The following is a 22,604-nucleotide window of genomic DNA, read 5'->3' as shown; positions in this document are numbered from 1 at the left end:
GATATTGCCTTGTTGGTTGTCTTTACTGAAAATCCAGAAATGGAGCTGTAATAATTTGCTATTGGTGATTCAGAGTCAATGTGATGCTAAAACTCAGGAACTTGCTGTTTATTGCCTGATTAAAAATAGATTGTCAGATCTGGTTGGGAGAGAGCATGCTTGTTCCTGAGGGGAACAGTATGGAGGTACTTTGTAGGGGAAGTTGCTCATTTCCTAGAGCACAGAGCAAGGGTCATCTGTCATGATCAAATAAGAGTAGCTCATATCATCCATCTTGAGTGAAGGACAATAGTAAATAGTCTTGTCCTTTTGTCCATTTTTGTTGCCATAATTAAAATTCACTTTATGAACAGAAGGATAGATTGAGGTTATTAAATCAAAACACATGAGAATTATTCAGTCTTCCTTGCTCCGTGTTCTCTTGTGTGAATAATTTTCACAGACAGGTGACCAGGTTAGCCATCTGTCTCTTTATTATACATGCCTGCGGTAAGTCCACTCCCTTCTGCCTTGAATTTAAATCCAAGCTGTTTTGACAGAAGTCTGATAAAGGCTAGAAAATGCTGTGGGACACTATGATATTCTTATGGTCATTTTTTTCTCTCCTTGCCAGTACTGGAGCTTAAAGTCAGGGCCTCATACTCTTGTGGAACTTGTTTGCTTAGGGCTGGTGCTCTACCACTTGAGCCACACCTCCAACTGTCACCTTTTGCTAGTTACTGTCTCTTGGTTTTGTTTTATAGGTTGGCTTCAAACTGCCAGCCTCAAATCTCAGCTTCCTGCGTACCTAGTATTATAGATGTGAATCTCTAGTGCCTGTTTGTCGCTTTTGCTTTTGAGGGAGAATGAACCTTTTTCCTTCTAATTCAAATATTTTGATTTCTTAGAGGCTCATATATCATTAAAACCCAACAATGATTTTCAGTATTGGGAAATTTAGAGAGCAAAAATGGAAAGTCAAAAATTAATGTTATCGGCATTTTACTTAACTGGATCCATTTTCAAAGTTTATTTTTAGCCTATGGTATATTAGATGGTGTTATTGTGTCAGAGTAGCCTCTAAATTCAATTGAAGAAAATGAAATTAAGGTAGTGCATCTTCTGGGCATGGTAACTTGGTAGATTACTGTCTTCCCCTTCTATGTTAGATCATTGGTGAGTTTGGTTGCATAAAACATATCCACCATCCAACCACCCAGCCAGTCAGACAATCACCATTTGGATGACATCTCTATGTTCTGTGTGAGGTCCCCATAGATGCTTATTCAGCACCAACAGGAGAGCAATTCATTCCTAGATTGACATCATTTCCAAAGTTGTTTGCTGAAATATACCATATGACTAAAAAATATGATACCATCAACCAAAGGGACACTATCCATCTTAATGGAATTGCATTACATTGTGTTTTTTTGCAGTATTGAAACTGTTAGAAATTGGGAATATAAACTAATAAAATAATAGCAAAACTTATAAGAACTGTTGGTGGGAAGTTTCCCACTTTTGCATGTATAATGACTTACTTGTATTTTTGTGTTGATTTCTATAAAAGTCTTTCAACTGATTATTACCCCTGCTCCAGCGAATAGCTATTATCATTACCTTTAGTGAAAGTGAGATGTCATATGAAGCTGTCTGGTCTACAAAGCTAGCAGGTAGGAATCCTGGATTCTAATCATTCAGGTTTGTCTGTGACAAGAACCTATCCTCTCAGTTCTCTGCCATATTGTCTTTCCATATGCCAGGACACAAAATAGAATTCCTACCATACCACTCTCCCAGACAGGGATCAGACAGAGCCCAGAGAAGGTCTAGAAGGCCAGACACTCTGGTCACGGCAATTCTGGTTGCTATAAAGAGGATACTTGGCAAACAGTAATGTGCACAGATGATGTCCAGCCCACGCATCTCTATTTACGTAGAGTCCCCAAGTGTTTGTGTTAACAGGTTTGGGAGATAATAAAAGAAGTTGTTGTTTGTTCTTTCTTTGTAAGTCTGCAATTAATTTTTAGCATACATTTAAAAGGAATTTGTAAATTCACTAGACACCAAAAGGCTGGAGATCCAAGAAAATAATATCTGTTGGGTTTTAAAAAGATCTTGTGCAAATGCCATTGTTTTCTGTTTGACCACTAGGTGGTGCTTTGGTCTTACAGGTCAATTTTAATAGGCTGAATTTAAAAAAAATTTTTTTATTGTATTTATTTATTTATTTTTGTTTAATCTTTCCTGCTTAGATATTGGTTCAGGGAAAAAAAGCCCATTTCAAAGCTGATTAAAAGTAACATTCCAGTTGGGTTTGTTCAATTTGATTTTTCTCCATCACAATCCCTCTTTAAAACTAAGATAATTATTTGAAAATTTTGGACATGCTTTTCAACTTTCTTGCCTTAAATTATACCCACTCATCTCAGAAGAAAACATCAATAGTTTGAACACATCCAAGTTATCTTACCAATGTATTCTTGCAGCAAGCTGCACTTGGAACAAGTCTTTCCTCCTACATAGGAAGGACCAGTCAGAGGAAATGACTGCAACTAAGCTCAACTGAGTTTGTCATTTAAATGTCCACTGTAAGCAGAGTGTTCCAAAATTGCCCTGGGACATATGTACTCTTCTTTACATTTCCATTTCAGTGGAGACTAAACAGGGAAGGGGCAATGATTTTCAACCTTCAGATATTGAAGAATATTTGACATCAGTCTAAATTCTGTAAAACTTAACCATTCTTCTAGCTAAGTATACTCCATTCTACTATTTCCACAATCATATGTGGACTTTATTTGTTGACAGGTTCCTGTCATCAAGGAGTAACTTTCTGAGATGAGACTCTGTGACAGTAGTGGACCATAACAACAGAAATCCTTCCCAAACAGCTTAGCTGTAAAATAATATTTATATACTCACTTCTGTCAGTGATAAACAGAGCAGGGTGCTAAGCAGTAGGGATGCGGAAGTGGAATATAGATAGATACTATTCCTCGGGAGTCTAAAGTGTGGTGAAAAAGACTTAGAGATGGCCTGGCATCTGTCCAATGTGCTGTGGCGATGTGCATGGACTGAGAGGAGAAGAGGTGGCCTGGCAATATTTAGTTGAAACGAATAGGTTCTAAGTCATAGGAAAACTGAATCTAGAAAGATGACTAGATCCACATGCATAAAAAGGGAATCAAATAGCAAAAGGCTTGAGACCCATGGGCAGTGTGCAGAATTGCATGAATCCATCGATATGGAGCATAATGGTCAGGTGAGAAGGAGTTGGGAATTGGGGATGTAAATGTCCAGAATCAGAAACCTTTGAGTACTTAGTCTTTAAAGGCTATAGGAAGCTGGGTGCCAGTGGCTCACACCTGTAATCCTAGCTACTCAGGAGGCTGAGATCTGAGGATCACGGTTCAAAGCCAGCTTGGGCAGGAAAGTCTGTGACATTCTTACCTCCAATTAACCACCAGAATACTGGAAGTGGTGCTGTGGCCTTGACCTGAATTGATGAGGAATGGCTCCCAGGCCCAGAGTTCAAGTCTTCCCGCCCCCAACAATAACAACAAAAAGCAATAGGAGAGGCATTGAATATGAATCTCACTCCTTGTGTAATCCTATAATAATATGTCATTCACACCTAAGAGGACTCCAGAGAGCAGATGTGTTGTCCCCAGGGGAGCATCTGGACCCAGAGCTTGTGGAATCAGACCATTTGTCATAGTCTTTCTCCCCCAGGGAATCTGAGAGCTTCACTCTCCTGGAGATTTTTAGGCTGCTGAAAAATTCATTTTGCCAAGCCAGATGAGCTCCTTGGCTTAATCGTTAAATATTTTGTTGGTGATTTTTTCAATATTGCTACCCCTCTTCCTCATCATAAACTATGGACAGAGAGGTCTTGTAAAGGGCTTAGCTCTGCTCCTACCTCTGTAACCTTTGCTAAGTATATTTCTCTCATCATTTGCCAAGGATAAATTTATAGTGATGGTTTTTGACAATGATTTGGAATCCTCCCTTCTCTGGCTGTCCACTGTATTTGGAGATGGAAGGCAGCACAGCATGGGGTGTGTATGGAATGGATAGAAGCCGGGGCAAGGTGATGGTGTGAAGATTAAGCTCAGGGACTTTTCAGCTTTGCTTGGATAAAATTCACTTACTTAATAAGAACATTCAAGTATCCTGGGAGGAAATTCCTAAAAGGGAAAGGCTCTTAAATTGTTTTAAAGATCTATTAGTGCCTGCAAAATTTCCCCAAATTAAGATGTTATTTTAAAAGATTTTTTAAATCAAGTTTTACTCTTCACTTCTTGGATCACATTGTGGATTTATTCTGTTACCAGAGAGTCTATCTCCAGTTTCCTGTGCTTAGTTAGGGCGGCAGGGCTTGAAGCAGACCAGTTGTATGCCTGTTTCTCTCTGTACTAAAGCTTCTGATACACAAGGTTGTTACAGTATTCAGTACCTGCTACCACAAAAACAAAACCCTAGGTAACAGCCCACTTCACTTTTTGTGGGTAGGCAGTGCTCTCAAAGTGGTCATTAACTTATTCCAAAGGAGCTTTGTCTTTGAAAAGCTAAGTGCTTTCCTATTCACATTAGATTTTTCCCTGCACCTTGTTGATTACAGAATGCTAAATCAGAGTCTTCATTAAATGAAGTTTGCTTTTCTCTTAATAATTTAGCAGTTACAGAATTAACTTCATTTTCTAAACCAATATTGTGTGGACAATCAATTCATGATAGTCTATTGTTAACCTATCTCTATTAACACATCTCTAAAGGGAAGGTTGGGTTTGTTTGATTGTTTTGTATTGTATGGCACTGGGACTTGAACTTAGGGGCTAGGAACTGTCCCCTAGCTTTTTTGGATAAAGACTGACACTCCTATCACTTGATCCACAGCTTCATTTGTGGCTTTGCGGTGGTTAATTGGACTTTACTGCCTGGATAGCTTGAACTGTGATCCTCAGATCTCAGTCTCCTGAGTAGCTAGGATTAGAGGCATGAGCCTGGCTGGGAATATTGGTTTCAATTCATTCATTGACAATAACATCATTTGCACTGATTCTCAAAGCAAAATATTCATATGTTACTTTGTCCAGCAAACAGTTATACAATTTCTACTATGTGGCATATTCTATCTTCAGCACTAGATAAAATAGCAAAGAAAGACAAAATACCTTCCTCATGAGATTTGAATTTCATAGGTCATTGAGTGAAAAATTCCTCTCCCAGACCTTGAATGCATAGTTAGATGAAGAATGGCCTTTTCTATTGTTTTGTAATGCAGGCTGAGAAGCGGGGTCTGTAGGTATCAAGGGTTATTGGATCTCTAAATCCCCTCCTCCACTGGAACCACTGCCCAGGCTATGAGAAACACTGTTCTTTGCTGGGGCCTGAACCAAATGTGCTTGTACAAAGGATCTTTCCCTCAGTTCTGCAAAGCTCAGTGGAGAGAGACAGCAATGTGGAAGACACCTGGGATTGATTGCCATCAGGGAAGGGAATCACATTGACTACCAGCTATGGCCTATTGAAGGCTATGCTTGCTCAAGTCCACACACGTTGGTCGTCTTCCCTTCTGGGGATCACATTACAGGCTTCCTCCCAGTCACAGGCTTGCTTTACCTTAAGAGCTTAAGGATGACTAGAATTCCCAGCCCAAAGTAAGGAGAACAAATCCTAGAGAAAGAGCTTTCTCCCTCCATTCTAAGGCCTGCCCCACTGAGCCTTCAGCTTCTAACCTTAGGCCAAGAAGAATAGTACTTTCAACCTTGAATATAGACAGAGAGCCTGTTTTCTACAAAGAAGTGTGATCTTACCATGAGATATTATCTGAATGCATTTGTGTGTGTGTGTGTGTGTGTGTGTGTGTGTGTGTGTGTGTGTGTGTGTGTGTGTGTGTGTGTGTTGGGGCTTAAACTCAGGGCCAGGGCACTGCACTTATGTTTTCTTTTGCTCAGGATTAGCAGTCTACCTCTTAAACCACACCTCTATTTTCAGATTTTCAGACCTTCCTGCCAGGGTGGCTTTGAATTGCAATCCTCAGATCTCAATTTCCTGAGTAGCTAGGATTATAAGCATGAGCTATTGGCACCTGGATCTAAATTACATTTATTCACAATAATCCAATACAAGCAAATGGGACTCTACAGCAAGGAACACTTTCTTGACTGTTTTTGTGGGATCTCTGTACACAATGTAAGTTTTTTTTTCCAAGCTGAGAACTCCTTTCTCTCTAGTGCAGGTGACTGCTCTGTCATCAAAATCTCATTGGCTTTCTCTTTGACCCTCTTAGAGGATGTTCTCAAGTAACTCTGCAAAGCTCTGGGCCTAGGTCTGATGGGTTAGCATCCTTGTTGGATAGAGATTTTCTAAAGCGAGTATCTTTTCCCTGTTTACCTCACACATGTTCACCATAACATTTCTTGGCACTTCAGCCAAACAAGCTTGTTGGAAAGTGGCAGGGCCTAGGCACAAGCAACTTTGTACTAAGGAAATAAATTTTTTTTATTGTGAAAATACTGTACAGAGGGGTTACAATTACATGGGTAAGATAATGAGTACATTTCTTATCAAGCATTGTAGCCTCCTCCTTTGTTTCCTCTAGGGAATAAATATTTTGCTAATGTGCTATTATACACCTGGGATATCTGAGCCCATGTTCTGTGTGTGTGTGTGTGTGTGTGTGTGTGTGTGTGTGTGTGCGTGTGCACACGCGCATGTGTGTGTGCACACGTTTGTGCATGCATGCCAGTACTAAGGGCTTGAACTCAGGACCTCACACTCTGCATTTTTACTAAAGGCTAGCAATTCACCATGTCTGGCTTTCTGTGGTTAGTTGGAAATAAGAATAAAAAAAACTTTTCTGCCCAGGCTGGCTTTGAACCATAATCCTCAGCCTTCTGAGTAGCTCACGAGTACCCAGCATAACTTTCTTATTGCATAACTTAACCTACAGCTCTGACTCTGTTAAGTGATGGAAGAAATTCCCTCTTCCCTAAAATTATATTAGGGACCTAGGCTCTTTCGTTTTGCAGTAATGCCTGATGTCTAAGCTCAAATAAAAGCACTTTATGCAAGGAAAATAATTTTAGATTTAGAAAACCATTTAAAATAAATGGCTAGTGAGGATTCATAAGCATTTGTAATAACTTCAGCAAAATGTTTTTTTTCTACCTAGAAAGAGTGTACTAATGGTAAAATGATAGACATAGTATCAGGTCTAGTAATCTGTGAGAAAATGGGAGAACACAGGCATTAAATAAATACATACAAGAGTGATGAATGTTGGAAAAAAAGAAAAAGCTCAAGGTATTCTATGCACATCAGCAAAAGGGTTTAACCTAATCTGGGATTTGTGATTTGTTGAACTATGCCATGGTGTAAGTAAATGACCCCGAACAAACGGTTTAACCTTTCTGTAATTAAGAGTTCTGTATTTCTTTTTACCCTGCATGTCCTCTGCCCCAGACAAGGCTCCTGGGTCTGCGCATGATAAGAACGCAGAGAATGCTCTGACAGCTGTGAGCTTGCTGTAAACAGTGAACACAAGGAACACAAGACAAGGTTTAGAACTGATTTCCAGAGCATCAGCCCAATGTGAAGGAGGAATGGGGAAAAGGCTCAATGGCAGTGAACTCTTGCCATGTTCATTGTTGTAAACTGAAACTTGCAACAGTGAGTCTCAATTATTTATGTGTGTCCACAAGTTCTTGACTCTAAGGTTAGGGTTGAGTCTTCTTCAGAAAATACTGAAGAGTCATGGCATCTGAAGTGTGCTAACTCATGAGGTGTGTGAAATCAAATGAAGGCTGTTTCCTTAATGTAGATTATCCCATGAGCCACAAGGTATGCCTGCCAACTGCCTGCTTACCTTCCTCCCTTCCTCCCTTTTATTTTTCTTCCTTTCTTCTTTCTTTCTTTTGAGACACAGTCTTGCTGTGTTGCCTAGTCCTCAAAGTTGCCATCCTCTTTCTTCAGTTCCCTGGATGTTAGGATTACTGGCTTATGCTGCCACACTTAGCTCTCAATCACCCTTCTATAAGAGCGTCTCTGGCCTACCAAGCCAATAGTCGTTTTCAACAATGATATATTACCATAGCTTCATTGTGTTTGAGGGAGACATCTTTGATGAGAGTTGTCCTGCCTTACCTAACTCTGTCACAATTTCCCATCTCATCCTTTGTCCAATTCCAATATCATTTTGTAGTTTGTTGGTTTGTAGGTGACAAGTCCCTCTGGACAAGAAATGTTCATATCCATCTAGGACTAAGTCTCCTGCAATTTTGCAAGGGTGACTGAAGCAAGTAATGGCTGTAGTGGCTGCAGCTTAAATGCTTTGTACCATGGGTGAGGTGAGGGAGATGTTCTTCATTCATAATAGACTGAGACTCAGGCTGTTGAATGAAGAGCTGCAGGGAAGGGTTACAAGGAACTGAAATGTCTTCCCACAGAAACACTTGAAAGCCAATGTGTGGGCATTTCCTCTGAATATCCAGGGACACCATTTTAACACCATATGCTGCAAATCAGTCTTTTTTGGGGGGAGCGGTGTGGGGGATCCAGTCGTGGGGCCTGAACTCTGGGCCTGGGCGCTGTCCCTCAGCTCTTCAGCTCAAGGCTAGCGCTCTATCACTTGAGCCACAGCCCCACTTCCGGCTTTTTTTTTCTGCTTATGTGGTGCTGAGGAAGCAAACCCAGGGCCTCAAGCATGCAAGACAAGTGCTCTACCACTGAGCCACCTTCCCAGCCCTGCAAATCAATCTTCATGACAAAAAAATGAGAAAACAATCAGGAGTCCTTTCTCACAAAGGGATGATATCACAATAGGGACCTCTTGTAGGGACAGGGTTTTGCAGAGAGACAGAGACAGACAGAGAGAGACAGAGAGAAAGAGAGAGAGAGAGTCAGAAATAAAGTAAAAACAATAAGCAAACCAAACACACGTAAGGAAGCTTTGATTGAGGGAGCGAGCTTTTCCACCCTCCTTTCCCCCACCTCTCATAACACCCACCTCTGTGAGCATGAAGAAATGATTTTTCATTTTCTGGCATCCTAGGAAGTTATATTTTCATTGCAATGATAATAATTTTACCATCTTGATATTTTATTTTGTATGAATTTATTTCATTGTTATCCATTTATGGGCTTCCCTGGACAGGGTTTTATTTGGCTTCCTATCATTCATATTTTTTAAAAATCCATAGTAGGTTCCTAATAAATCATGGAGAGTGAGTGAGTGAGTTAAAGTGAATAGGTAGTAAATAACCTCATCCAGATTTCTCTGATTATCTTTGTGCAATAAACCTATTGCTACTGTCTTTATACTTCTTGCCTCCAAGAGAATACATGGTCTTTCTAAGGATAAAAATTGTCTTTCTCTGAATCAAGGGTGGAAAAATATCCAAGTAGTTTGAGGCTTTGACATACTCTTGACCTTGGCTCTCAGGAATCATAGCTGTAAATCAAACATCTATTTTCTCTTTTCTTATCTTTTCTTCATGTACCAAAATCCTGCAAGACTAGAAATCTTCCTTTCTTTCTTTCTTTAATCTCAACACTCAATAAAGTCTTTCTGCATCTACCAGAGTTGGAAAAAGATTTTTCTTTCCTGGTCCTCATTACAATGACTAGTTTACATATACTCAGCATGGATGACTTGGGGAAAAGCACTTTGGAGATAGCATTCTTGGTTCTGCCTTTACTACTCAATGATTGGTGGAACTCCAAGTTTACTTGTGATAACCAGTTCTTATGATAGGACGTCTGACCCAGAGGGTGATGTGAGGACCTGTTCATGCAATGCCAGTTCCAATACCTGGGACTTATTGGGGGTTTAATTAGTGCAGATCTTCTTATTACTTGCACATTTCTTAGTTTACTATCTACATGTTACGTCTAAGGATTATCTATTTTCACAAGTATCTTCACATCTAACTTACTTGCTTTTAGTGAGAGAGACAGCTAGTAAATAGACATGTATTACATTATGAAAGATGATGCTAAATGCTCTGCAGTCAAGGGAAACAGGTTAGGGAGAAAATAAAAAGCACCAGAGGCAATGAGGAAGGGTTCCTTCAGGAAGGCCTCCATTAAGATGGGGCAGTGCAACTGAGGGTCACAGCGGTGATGTTTACAGGGAGAGAAACTCAGAAAGGCAGGAGACTGGAACATGACCTGAGGGCCCTTAGGGACATGAGGGCCCTCAGAGGGAAATCATCACCAGTGTTGTGTGCATTTGAAGGAAGGGATAAGGAGAACAGACGTGTGCTTCCAGGGGGATTACTTTCGTAATTAAACAGGAGCTGTGTCTAGGAAGTAGCAAGAGCAACAGATCCAGGGATGTCTTGATTACAGCAATGAAGTAAGACAAGACTGGGCTTTAGCCATACTATAGAATGAGTTGAATATAAGACTCAGTTATGTATGTAGGCAAAATGAAAAGAAAGAGGTCAACTACCCTGGAAATCGGTATGGAGGTTCCTCAAAAAAAAAAAATGAAGTAAAGAACTACCCTATCATTCAGCAATTCTACTCCTGGGCATTTATCCAAGATTATAAATCAGGACATAGTAAAGCCACTAGCACAACCATACTCATTGCAGCTCTATTTACCAGAGCCAAAGTATGGAATTGGCCCAGATGCCTCTCAGTGGATGGATTAAGAAATGTGGTATATATACGCAATGGAATTTTACTCATCATCATTTGTAATGAAATGGAAAGACCTGGAAAAAATTCCATTGAGTGAAGTAAGTCAGTCCCAGAAAGAGAAAGATAGCACATTTTCCCTCTATGTGGAAGCTATTATTAGATTATAAATGTATAAGTAACTACATTGGGTAGTATACAAGTTATACACATGTATTCACTGAATTATGGTAGATTCAAGGGAGAATTCAAATAGTGTAATTCCTTAGAAGGGCAAATCAAAGTTCAACAAACAGGAAGCAGGTACTTGAAAGGAAGGGAAGAAGGGTAGACTAATGAAGAGGAGAAGTGGAGGAGAATGAAGTCAAGAATTCAACATATGTCCTACAAAATTAAGAAGAGGGAGAGAGTGTGGCAGGAGGGATGGATGAAATTGTTGATGGGGTGACACGTATCTGGACACATTTTGTTCATAAACTACTAAACATCTGTTTTGTACAACTACTTAAAGGCAACAAAGTAAGTGGAATATATAGGAGAGATACAAATAATGGAATATGGTTAGGAAGGAGGGACCTGATACAAACATAAAGGAAGATCGGCCTCAAGGCTCCTCATTACACATGTGTTGACTTTACTTCTGAGGTTGAGTGTGCAGGGTGGTGAGGTTGAATAAAGGGTTGGAGTTTTAAATTCGATCACACAGGAATAAAAGCCCAGTCTTCCTGTTAAGGGTTGTATATCTTACTCTGCCGTGTTGACCTCTCATTTTAGGTACGTACTGTTTGACAGAATCAAATCAGATCACGCTACAGTGGAGTTGAGGTCTCACCACGGAACTTGATAATTTTTATAGACGTGCCCATTGTGAGCAGAGATCATGCTGGACACTTGGTATATAAGCTAGCCCACTTAGATCTTATACCAAGTTGACATATGGGGAGAATGAGCTCAGTAGTACTTGGGAATTTGTGCAGGGGAGTTCAGCTTTATGAAGGGGTGATTTGAGGTTGGAAATTCTGGTCTTCCTGGCCCTAAACACACCCTGTCACCTAGCTACAACAAGAGGCTGAAGAACAATAGCCTTTAATTTTGATACTGAAGATGCTCTTCAGCTCACGCTGGCTTAAATTTCCTGTGTAATGGAAAGAGAGGAGAAAGTGCATTTTAATAAGCTTCAATTAAATTAATTTCATTTTATTTCTTTTGATGTATGGTCTCTTCAAAAAAAATTCCAATTCTACTGATGCTTATTAAGAGCTCCTATTCACTTGCAAAGTGCTAGGCACTTCAGGGGATCTACAGATGAGTATGATTTTTGGTCCATGCTTTGAGAATTTACAATCTAGTGGAGAGGACGGGAGTATGCAATTTGCTCTAATACCAGATTGAATGTGATAAGCACCCTGAGAAGTGGCATAAACAATGAGCTCTTAATTCAGAAATACAAGGTTAGGCACATCATTAGGAAATTGGCCCAGGAGAGCCTAAGGGAGCATCGCACAAAAGAACTCTTACAAGAGGTCTTTATCATGAATGTGATCCTCCCTCTGGAGTTCATGAAGAGCAGTGAATGATGAATGTCCTGGTGGCGATGACATCATCTATCTGGCTGCTGGGGAGGTCCATGATGCCAGCTCAGAGGTGGAGGGGAGCTGCCTCAGGAAGGAGGCCATGAGATCGCCTGACCCAAAGCGGTTCTTGGCTCTCTGTGTGTGTTTAGGCAGAATCTAGTCAGAGGAGCACAAGTGTATGACCGCCTATGTTTGCATGACGTTGTAGGTGTTTCGGTTCTCATCTGAAGTTGAGGGATCTGAGGAATCTGATAATCTAGAACTCAAGAGTGACCTGTGAACTCAGAGTATAGTACATATTCTGGGTGGATGTGCTTTTGCTTGGAGATAATTCCTTTTCCAGTTTGGAACAAAAGAACGTGAGTTAGTTCAATGCACCGCGTGCAAATAGGAACTTCAGTGCTTCCTGCGGTACCACCGCTCTGTGTTGGGGACTATAATGATCACTTTCCAAATGCACAGCTGAAACAAACACTGCTTCTGTCTGCTCCAAATTTATGTCTAAGCAGAAAGTATCTATCTCTGAAGCCTGGTCTGCTGATACGTCAGAGGCAGGATGGCTAGTGCCACAGAAGTGGGAGCACACACCTAACTAACTGCAGGAGCCATTGCATAATATTGCAACCTTCCCTCCAATTCTCCACACCCCTGAGATGTCTGTCTTCTTATTTAGCCCAGTACCCTTGCAGTTTTTGTTGGCTGCGGTTGGTCAGCGCATCTCTGATGGATGGCCGCAGCAGCATTTGGTGTTGCTTGGCTGAAGTGATGGATGTTTCTCTCTTCTCACCGGCTGCTTGGAGCCAGAATACAGAAGTGCTGGTTAAAAGGTGATTCATCTTCCCTAATAGTACGGAACCTTGTGAACAGTGCTTTGGCCACCATGTCTTCATTAGCCTTAATCAGAGCCCACATTACCTCAGATTAGGTAATCTGTTATTTGTTATAGAACAGAGAGGGTCAAGGCCTTTTGAACAACCCTTAACTGCATGAAAGTCCATTTGGAAAGGAAAGAGCATGGAGTCCCAGAGGCCAGACATCCTTAGGGGAGGAATGAAAGATGGTCAATCAGTCCTCTCTGCTAAGCACGCTGATAGAGAGTGGTGGGCATCTCTGAGGCCGTCAGATGGACATCTTTAACTTCCTGGATGACATTGTCTGACTCTAGGGATTGAAACTGATGGGAACATGTGATTTTCTGGAGGTAGAGAATAGATTCTGTGCTTAGTGATCTTTAAGGATTAAGAAACAAGCTAAATAGATACAACCTGATTCAGTAAAACACACATTGAGTGGGAAAGACAGATAATAAGCAACTAAACATAAGCCATGCAATAAGGCATAAAGACTTTCTGAAGAAAGCTAAAGTACATAAGGAAAAAAAGAGCAGGCCAAGAAGAGGGGGTCACAGAAAACTTCTCTGAGGAAGAGTCATTTGAATAGGGATTAAATAAAGCAAAGATGGGTGTGGTTTATCAGAAGGGCCTGGGCCGAGGCTATTTCCAGCATAAAATTCATAAACCAAGTGGCCTAGCTTTTATTTTATGTTTTTGTACCTACCAGGGATTATTCAGTGTGTTCAAGTGATGTTTAATGAGCTATAGTCAGTAAATCACTAGAACGGGATCAAGCACACTGATCCTGTTTAAGGAAATATGTTTCTGCCTCTTTGCAATTCAAGGAAATGACTTAGAGCACATTCCTATATGTGCAACTGTCTACCATCCAAATACCACGTCCTACATATTCAGGTAAAGCACTTGGGGCCGTCCCCATCCCTTCCCCGCTTCTGTCCCATTCCCCTTCTTTTTCCTTTGTCTCCTGAAACACAAATGCCTCAAGACTGTAACAAAATAGCCGAGGGCCGGTGGCTCACACCTGTAATCCTAGCTACTCAGGAGGCTGAGATCTGAGGATTGCAGTTCAAAGCCAGCCTGGGCAGGGAAGCCTCTGTGACTCTTATCTCCAATTAACCTCCAGAAAACCAAAAGTGGAATTCTGGCTCAAGTGGTAGAGCACTAGCCTTGAGCAAAAAAGTTCAAGGATAGTGCCCAGGCCCTGAGTTCAAGCCCCATGACCAAAAAACAAGCAAACAAGCAAACAAACAAACAAAACAAAGTGAATTGTGTCACACAAGACCCAGAGGGCATGGCCATGGCTGATAACATAGTGCTAGCTGTTCCACATGCCCAATCCCTCTCCCCCCACCCTCTCACACACACACACAGTCATACCACATTATACCATACTCAACACACACAGGTTCACGCCACTCTTACTTAAACCACAGTCACACACACACACACACACACACACACACACACACACGTACATTCACACACTCAGACTCAAACCACTCTCACTCCCATACACATGCATACATTTACACCCCAGACTCACACGCCCCACATAACCCACACGCACACCAGACACACTCACATAGAAAGACGATAGCCATCTCATTTACTGTTGGGAAGAGGTAAAAACAGAAAGGGGTATTCTTTACCAGCAATTTAGAACATCGTTGGGTTTAATTGCTTTCTCTTTTATTCTTTTTTAAGCTTAATTTTATTGTAAAGATGCTGAACAGAGGGGTTACATTTATATGAGTAAGGTACGTTTTTCATTGAGCATTGTTACCCACTCCATTGTTGTTCTCATGACAAATCTGTCATGAGATGTGCATGGCTTTTCCAGGTCAGCAGAACACTGTACCTTGCATAATCCTGTAATTACCTACAGCAATATCAGTATGCACGTTCTCAAAAATACGATAAGGTCATTCTATCTGATGGAATGTTGTTCCTATAAATACTTTGTCTACTTGCTCTACTTGATAAACAAAAAATGGCCCTTACTGGAAGTATTTAGTGAGCAACTAGTTGACATATCGCCTCAAAAACAAAGTCCAAAGAGATAAGCCTGTGTTTCTGATGTCCCTTCAAGAAGGTGTTGAAGTACCACCAGGTGGGATGTGGGTGGAAATTGCATGTCCTCTGATCTGAGGGTCCAGACAGCTGACCCTGACGTTCTGGCATTTCCCCAATCTTCCTTCTCAAAGTCTCCTTCCCCAGGGCCTTTGCACCTCCTCTATCATTTCCCTTCCTTTTCTCCTTAAATCTCGTGGACACCTTCATGACAGCCTTTGCATTCTACTCCTTCAACCTCCGCAGGCAACCCAGAGTCTCTATCCTTTTTACATCTCTGTTCAGATACTTTCCCCTCCTCCTTGCTCCTCACATCAGCCATTCTCCAATACCGCTGCTGTTGGATTTAGTGCTTAAGCAGCACTAACTCATGTCTGCTATCTTCTTGTGTGAGACTCTCCACTATGTGCAGCCTAGTAGTTGTGGGGCCCCAAACACTGGCTTCATAGCCCTGGATAATCTACACTACCTCCATCACCCAAACCTGATTTTGGCCCTGTGGCAAAATTTACGCATTGGGAGCATATGAGCTGTTTGCACTCTCTCCCTCTCCCTCTCCCTATCTCCCTTTCCTCCTGTCCCTCTCTCTCCCCTGTCCCCCCTTTCCCTCTCTTTCTCCCTCCCTCCCTCTCTTTCTCTTTTCTCTGAAGCCCCAGAACCTAGGCCCTGTCCATGAGCTTTGTTTGCACAAGGCTCCACCACTTGAGCCACAGCTCTACTTCTGGCTTTTTGATAGTCAGTGAGAGATGAGAGTCTCACAAACTTTCCTGCCCCTGTTGGTTTTGAACTCTCATCCTCAGATCTCAGTCTCCTGAGTAGCTAGGATTACAGGCCCGGACCACTGGCATCCTGCCCAACCTTGCATCTCCCTGGAAATGGCCTTCTCCTTCCTGTGCTTCCTAAAGATTCAGATCAATTTCTTCCTCTTCTATGAAATGTATCCTCCTTTTTTCTGGCCTATTGATCTTACCTTTCTTAAACACTTTCTCTAAACTTGAAAAGCCTATAAAATGGCCCTTTGGATGTAAGACCTTAAGTAGAATAGATTTCTCTTACTGAAGAGATCCTTTAGTGTTTTCTTTAGTGATGGGTAACTGCAGCTAGATACAACTACCAGAGCACAAGACTAGTGCTGGCTTGACCAGTTGGGAGTGGATGGTCTTATGTAGAAGGAAGTCTAGAGTTATGTGGACTACAGTGGCACAGTTGGCTCAGTTATTCCATGTTGGAGCCATTTTATACTTCAGCTTTATTGTCCTGTGTGCATAGGATTTTGGCCTCCTGTGTTGTGTCTATTTGTCACAGTATAGTAGCTGTGTCTCTGAGCAGAAGGGATCTCCAGGTATGTTTCCATGATCAGCATTACTCAGAATCTTGTAACAAGATGCTCCTAAGGGCTCTGAATTGGTGCTTTGAAGCTTCGTAGTGAAGCAAAACTGAGGAAATGTGATCAATAAATGCTATTTGTTTATTTAACCTTTTTTTTGAGACAGGATTTTGGCCTATAGCCCAGATAGGCCCCAGGGTTACCATTCTTCCGCTTCATCCTCCCAAATACTGAGATTACAGGAATGTGCTATGATTCAGGGCTTAAAAAATGATCTCAACAGAACCAGTTATTAGTGCTAGCTCCAGCAAGCTTAATGAATAAATCCGCACACTAATTAGGTGCTTCATTTTCTCTTCTAGAGAAATAGTGTGAGAAAATGTGAAGAATTAGAATAACATGTTTCTGGAGAGTGGCTCCATGTCCTCCACGCGGTCTTGTGTAGGTTATCTATATTTCAAAGGTGGATTTCTTCTTCAAACACTCGGCTTAATAATAACTTCTATTTCTTAGAGGTATTTTAATGATTCAGGAGGTAAACTCCATAGTGATTACAGAGGACATAGGAAGTAGTCATTACATATCAGGTCCCTTCTTATCTCAGGTCCCATGCTGATATAGAGAAAATATGAAAGGCAACAAAAGGGGAGAAGAAATGAAACAAGATAGATATGAATCCCATAAACTCATTCTGGTGGGGGAAATGTCATCGTAGTAACAAACTGCAAGATGTGTCTGGGACTTATTTATCTTGTAATTAAGAACAGAAGGGAAATCTTTCAGTGTTTGCGAAAGTCTTGACCTGTGGAGACTGAGGTATGTGAAAATAACTCACGCCTCCGATGTGAACTGAGAATCAATAACAATTTGTGGGCTGGTAAAACCTACAGTCCTGTCACCCCCAAATCACACTCAGGAGTTCTGCTACTAAAAAGTGACACTTGATAGAAGGAAGGCCAGAGCAATATCCAATTAGCAAAATCTGCAAGAAAGGCAACTGTGTAAGACATCTGGGTTTCATGATCCCAGAAAAAAAATTGATTTTATATAGCACATATATGGCATATATATTGTACATATATCTATGGTACATACCTATTACAAATCAATCTGTAAATCTATATCTGTATCTATAGCTATATCAGCTATATATCTCTATATTTATCAGAGCACATTTCCAACACACCCATCTTCCACTCCCTCTCAAAGGCAGAACAAGATTCTCATTGAACACTCACACCACATATGTAACACCAAAACAAATCTTTTCTTTTGTCACAGAAGCATGTTTCTGTGGATTTGTAAATTAAATGCTGTACTTATACATATATTTATTCAAAAATGTGTTAAAAAGCCATCAATTCTTGTTTTTCTTTTGATAAAGGGAAGAGGGAAAGCTAGCCAGATGTTGAGGGGAATAGTAAGCAAGTGACTCTATCAGAGTTCTCCTGTGGGGACATGCGCTCTCCGTCAATGTCACAGAGTAAAAAGAGCCTCCGACTCACCCAGCAGTGAGTTGTTCCATCTGGTTGTGGCAATTAGGAGCTGAAGATGACGGGAAGTTAAATGACTATCTTTATGAAACAAAGCAAAACAGAAAAGGGAACAGCTGGGGGACTGGATGGCTTGGGGATGGTAGGACTGGATCTAGAATAAAGAGTCTGTTACCGTTGCTGGTTACACTGCCAGGGCAGGTTAATCTGAATTGAAGGTGGCTGCTGTGTGGCAGCTGTGAGCTGTCATTGCTTGAAATACGGCCACAGCCTCTATAGGGCAGCGTGGATTCAGGTGTGTAGCATGTAATGTCCCTCTTAGTTAGAGGCCAGGCCACCAGATGAATAGCAAAGGCAAGGCATCAGAGGTCACAGACAGGTGCATCACCAGGTCATGGAACTTTAGTATTGTGAAGTCTATCTACCACTACCTCATCTGGGGTCTGCGAACTCCCTGGAGCTGTGTGTATGTTTTCTTTGCTTATACTATGCCTTAAGAAAGAAAATACATAGCTTTAACCAAGTTCAAAGGCAGATGTGGATTTACCAGTCCTCTCATTTACGCCCACCAAAAGCAATTTTTTTTTTGCCAGTCATGGGGCCGGAACTCTGGGCCTGGGCACTGTCCCTCAGCTCTTCAGCTCAAGGCTAGTGCTCTTACCACTTGAGCCACAGCACCACTTCTGGACTTTTCTGCTTGTGTGATGCTAAGGAATCGGACCCAGGGCCTCATGCATGCAAGGCAAGCACTCTACCATGGAGCTACCTTCACAGCCCCCAAAAGCAAAAACTTTAAGAGGTTATTTTAGGCTTTATCTTTGGAGGTGGGTAGAATAGACTATAAGTGTTTGGCCTCCCCCTTATTAGCTGTGTGACTTTGACAAGTTTCTTAATGTTTGCAAAACTTACTTTTGTGGGTGAATCTGCTGCTGCATGCCTCTAATCCTTAGCTACCTGGGTGGCAGAGATTTCAGAAGATCATGATTTGAGGCCATCTTGGGAAAAAAACTTGTGGAAATCTATCTCAACCAATAAACCTGCTGTGGTAGCTCAAGTCTGTAAGTCCAGCTGCAAGTGAAGCATAGGTAGAGGAATCATGGACTCGGCCTTGGACAAAAAGCACAAGTCCTTATCTGAACAATTACTAAAGCACAGAGGACTTTGGATGTGGCTCAAGTAGTAGAGCACCTGCCCACCAGGTATGACCCTGAGTTCAAACCCTAGTACTGATAAAACAAAATACACAAAAATCTTATCTTTATACCCTTTTCCCCATAACACATACCAAGTGTCACTAAGCATTAGCTCTTATTGTAATTGAAGTATGCTCAAAGTTAATGTTGAAGTATGCTAAAAGTTAATGGCAGAAACAGGATTCCTAACTCACTGTCCTGACCCACGGGAAAAATAGGGTGACCCTTTTTTTGCTTTGTATTTGTCCTTTCCTTCGTGTGTTCCTGGGGTTAGGGAGGTGACATAAGGTACTCCAATTGAATGATTATTTCTACCATCATGTGGCCAAATGGGCTGTTTGCTTATTTTGAAGCTCTTCTTCAATGTTCTTTCAATGTCCTCCTTACACTGAAGTGTATGGACTCAGAAGTCACAAAGAGCAAGGAGGTCACACTTTAGTTTAGAGCATCCTCCACCCACATGTCCCCCTCCCTCCCTGGTACAAACTGTGAACAAGGTGAGATGTCTGACTCTCATTAGCAAGGGGAAGTGTTTTGGAGCAGTTCCTGTGTTGAGTAGATAGAGCAGATCAAACACAAGGGATGACAGATTAGGAACTGTCTGGTGGCTAATGTACTGTTTACTGCAGTATAAATGACTGGTGTTTGGGAAATGACAGATGAGAGAGAGAATGCTAGTGCAGACTTCAGTGATTCCCAGGTTTCTACGATGGAGGAGCACCATGGCTGGCTTCCACCAGTTGGGGGAGTTTCAGGGGTTGTAAGAGCTTTGAACCAGCCACCCATCCAGTTGCTGCCCAAACTTTTGTGCCACCTGTGAAGGAGCTGGGAAGGAGTCCAGTACTCTGGGATCTTTTCTCACTGCCAGATCCAACCAAATGTAAGTCCTTTTCCAGTCCAAGTGTGGCAAGGTGGAAGCGTGGTTTGAGATGGATGGCAGAAAGCTCTGCTCAGGCCAAATGAAAGATCCATAGGACAAGATGATATGAGAATAGAGAAATAACAAGGGTATCTGAAAAAAGAAGGGAAAAATAGAGAGGAGGAGAGGAAGAAGCAGCGTGGGAGAGGTGAGAAGGAGGAGAAAGAACAAAAGAAAGAGGAAGGGAGGAAGATAGGAAGGAGGAACAGGAAGGCTGGAATCCAGCATGTTGCTTAATCGGCAGATTATATTTTGGGGTTCAGTCAATTTGTGATCATCTGCCTTGCCAAACACCTTGATCCAGGCAGTCTAAAAAATCCTCTAATTAACCTATAGCCATTGAGGCCATCTAACATCCGTTGACTTAGATGTCAGCAGTAATATTGGTTATGATAGTAAAAGGCAGATTGTGGATTCATTGTGCACAAACATATTGCCATTGTGACTTGAATGTGCCTTCAGCTTTGCCAGAGGTTTTATGTTTGTCCATTCATTCATTTCTCTCACAATTATGAATTATGCGTTTCATGGCAGTTCTACGTGTTGGGGGCATATATCAATGAACAGCCAGAAATACCTGCTCTCATGGACCCTCCATACTAGCCGAAGGTAATGGGAGCTGATGGGAAGGCAGGTGGCTTTGTAGGGTTGGGGTGAGAAACAGCATGTCTGCCACTTTCAATGAGATGTTTCTGCAGACATCTCTGAGGAGGCACTGATAAAATCTGTGGAGATATCTGGAGAGAAGCATTCTTACTGGAGGGAAGAGAGGTGCAGATTGTGAGGTGAGAATAGCAAGGAAGTCAGTGAATTTGAAGAGTTGGAAGCAAATGGGGAAGTGGGGGGGAAAGAAACAAATGCAGAGACAGATGAGAGCTATCTAATGTAAGATCTTTTCAGCTATTCAGGTGGTTGGAAGTAAGAAGGTTGCAGTCTAAGGCTAACCCAAGTAAGAGCATGAGACTCTCTCCAAAAAACAAAACCAAAAACCCAAGCAACTGAGAACATGGATCAAAGTATATAAGGCCCTGGATTCAAATCCCAGTACTGCTGAAAAACAACTGAAAATAAATAAAATAAAGCCAAGTAAACCAGGTTTCTGAGCTCTTTGGGAGGGGAGGAGGGGGGGATTGTGAGACTTAGTGTTAAGAACAGAGTTACTCCAAGACAGTGATTTGCTGAGAACTCAATAGCAATCACTTGTGTTTTAGAAAAGGACAGTTCCTCACTGTTACAACCTGAGCTTATCCTTCTACCCTTGCCTTCTACCGTGTTACATATATATATATATTTGTAAATGACTGTTAAGCCTAGAAAATTTAGCCCTTTATTAACATAGCCCTTTATCAGTTACCGAGGGGAAATTCCTAACAGGGACAGTTGTGTTTCCAAAATGACACAGCTAACTAATGGTTATAAGGACCCTAACAGGTTACTTAATAGGCCCCCTAAATCTCTTTTAGTGTTTGTTCTAGGACCCATCAGGAGAGAAGTGGGTGATTTTGACATGCAAATTTGGGGCTGTAGTTCAAGGATGGCAAATCTAGTTTGATAGAAAGGGTTTTTCTCTATGTAGGAGTAGCCCTAATCATCACAAAAATACCTCTGGCTGTGGCCCAATGTCCCCTGGAGGGGCCACCAGCATCCTCACCTGAGAACCCTTCTCTGGACAGACAACTGCTGTTTTTCCCATTGACTCAGAGACCCAAGGAGGGACGTTTTAATGCGTAGCAGCCAAGCCTCCTGTGGACCCCAGAGCCTGCCCATTACCTCTCAGACTTTCCCTACCTGACCTCAAGGACAAAATGTCCCTTACCCACAGTGCCTTCCCAGAGGCTGTAACTTTCAGTCTGGTTCTTTTTCTTCATAGATATCATTGTCTGTTTTCACTTTCAAAAGACCCTTACTGATTTCCAACACTCCACATGGTACAGGAAAACAGCTTTTTGTCTGGTTGTTTACCTCTTTTTTTTTTTTTTTTCCAAACTTTCTCTCAGAGTTTCTTGCAGTTTACATTTTCTTTTCATTTTTGGTGTCTGGCTTTTTGATTCCAGTTTGATGTGTGGAGCTTCTCCTTGAGTACATTAATATCCTCATTATATAATATAATATAGTATACATAATATATTATATACATATATGCATATATATTGTTGTGTATGTCCCTAATCCCTACTGGTCTTGTAATGACTGTGTTCTCTGTGTGTGTGTGTGTGTGTGTGTGTGTGTGTGTGTGTGTGTGTGTGTGTGTGTGTGTGTGTGTGTGTGTGTGTGTGTGCACATGAGTCATACTTCTCCCTTCAGATTTGTATTTTTGTCTCCTCTTTGTTTGATTCTATTCAGCTATTTTTATGGCCCTCCTCTTTTAAAGGATGGTAGCATTACATTTTTATGGTATTTCTGTTTGTGACCGCCTTTTTCTTCATTGACTCCTCGTCCCACTTCTGTCTTCTTTTTGGAAATGGACCATCTGGACCAGGCTCCTATTTGAATCTCTTTCTCTGGTAGGAAGTTCCTCAGGCATGTAATGGAAGCCTTTTAT

The 22,604-nt window shown here is 41.5% G+C and overlaps 1 protein-coding gene and 1 long non-coding RNA gene across 29 annotated transcripts in view; both read left to right on the top strand.

The window, feature by feature from the left end:
- Nrxn3 (neurexin 3) overlaps window positions 1–22,604 on the top strand; it is a 1,574,539-nt gene that overhangs the window by 793,573 nt on the left and 758,362 nt on the right. The window lies entirely within an intron of this gene.
- Window positions 20,595–21,118, top strand: LOC138805027 (uncharacterized). Its single transcript, XR_011365430.1, has 3 exons — window positions 20,595–20,671; window positions 20,761–20,847; window positions 20,963–21,118. It is a non-coding gene; the product is annotated as an uncharacterized lncRNA (long non-coding RNA).

This window comes from Dipodomys merriami, unplaced genomic scaffold, assembly GCF_024711535.1.
Source record: "Dipodomys merriami isolate MVZ:Mamm:240054 unplaced genomic scaffold, mDipMer1.0.p SCAF_1, whole genome shotgun sequence".
NCBI lineage: Eukaryota > Metazoa > Chordata > Mammalia > Rodentia > Heteromyidae > Dipodomys > Dipodomys merriami.
This window is presented reverse-complemented; position numbering and strand designations above follow the sequence as displayed.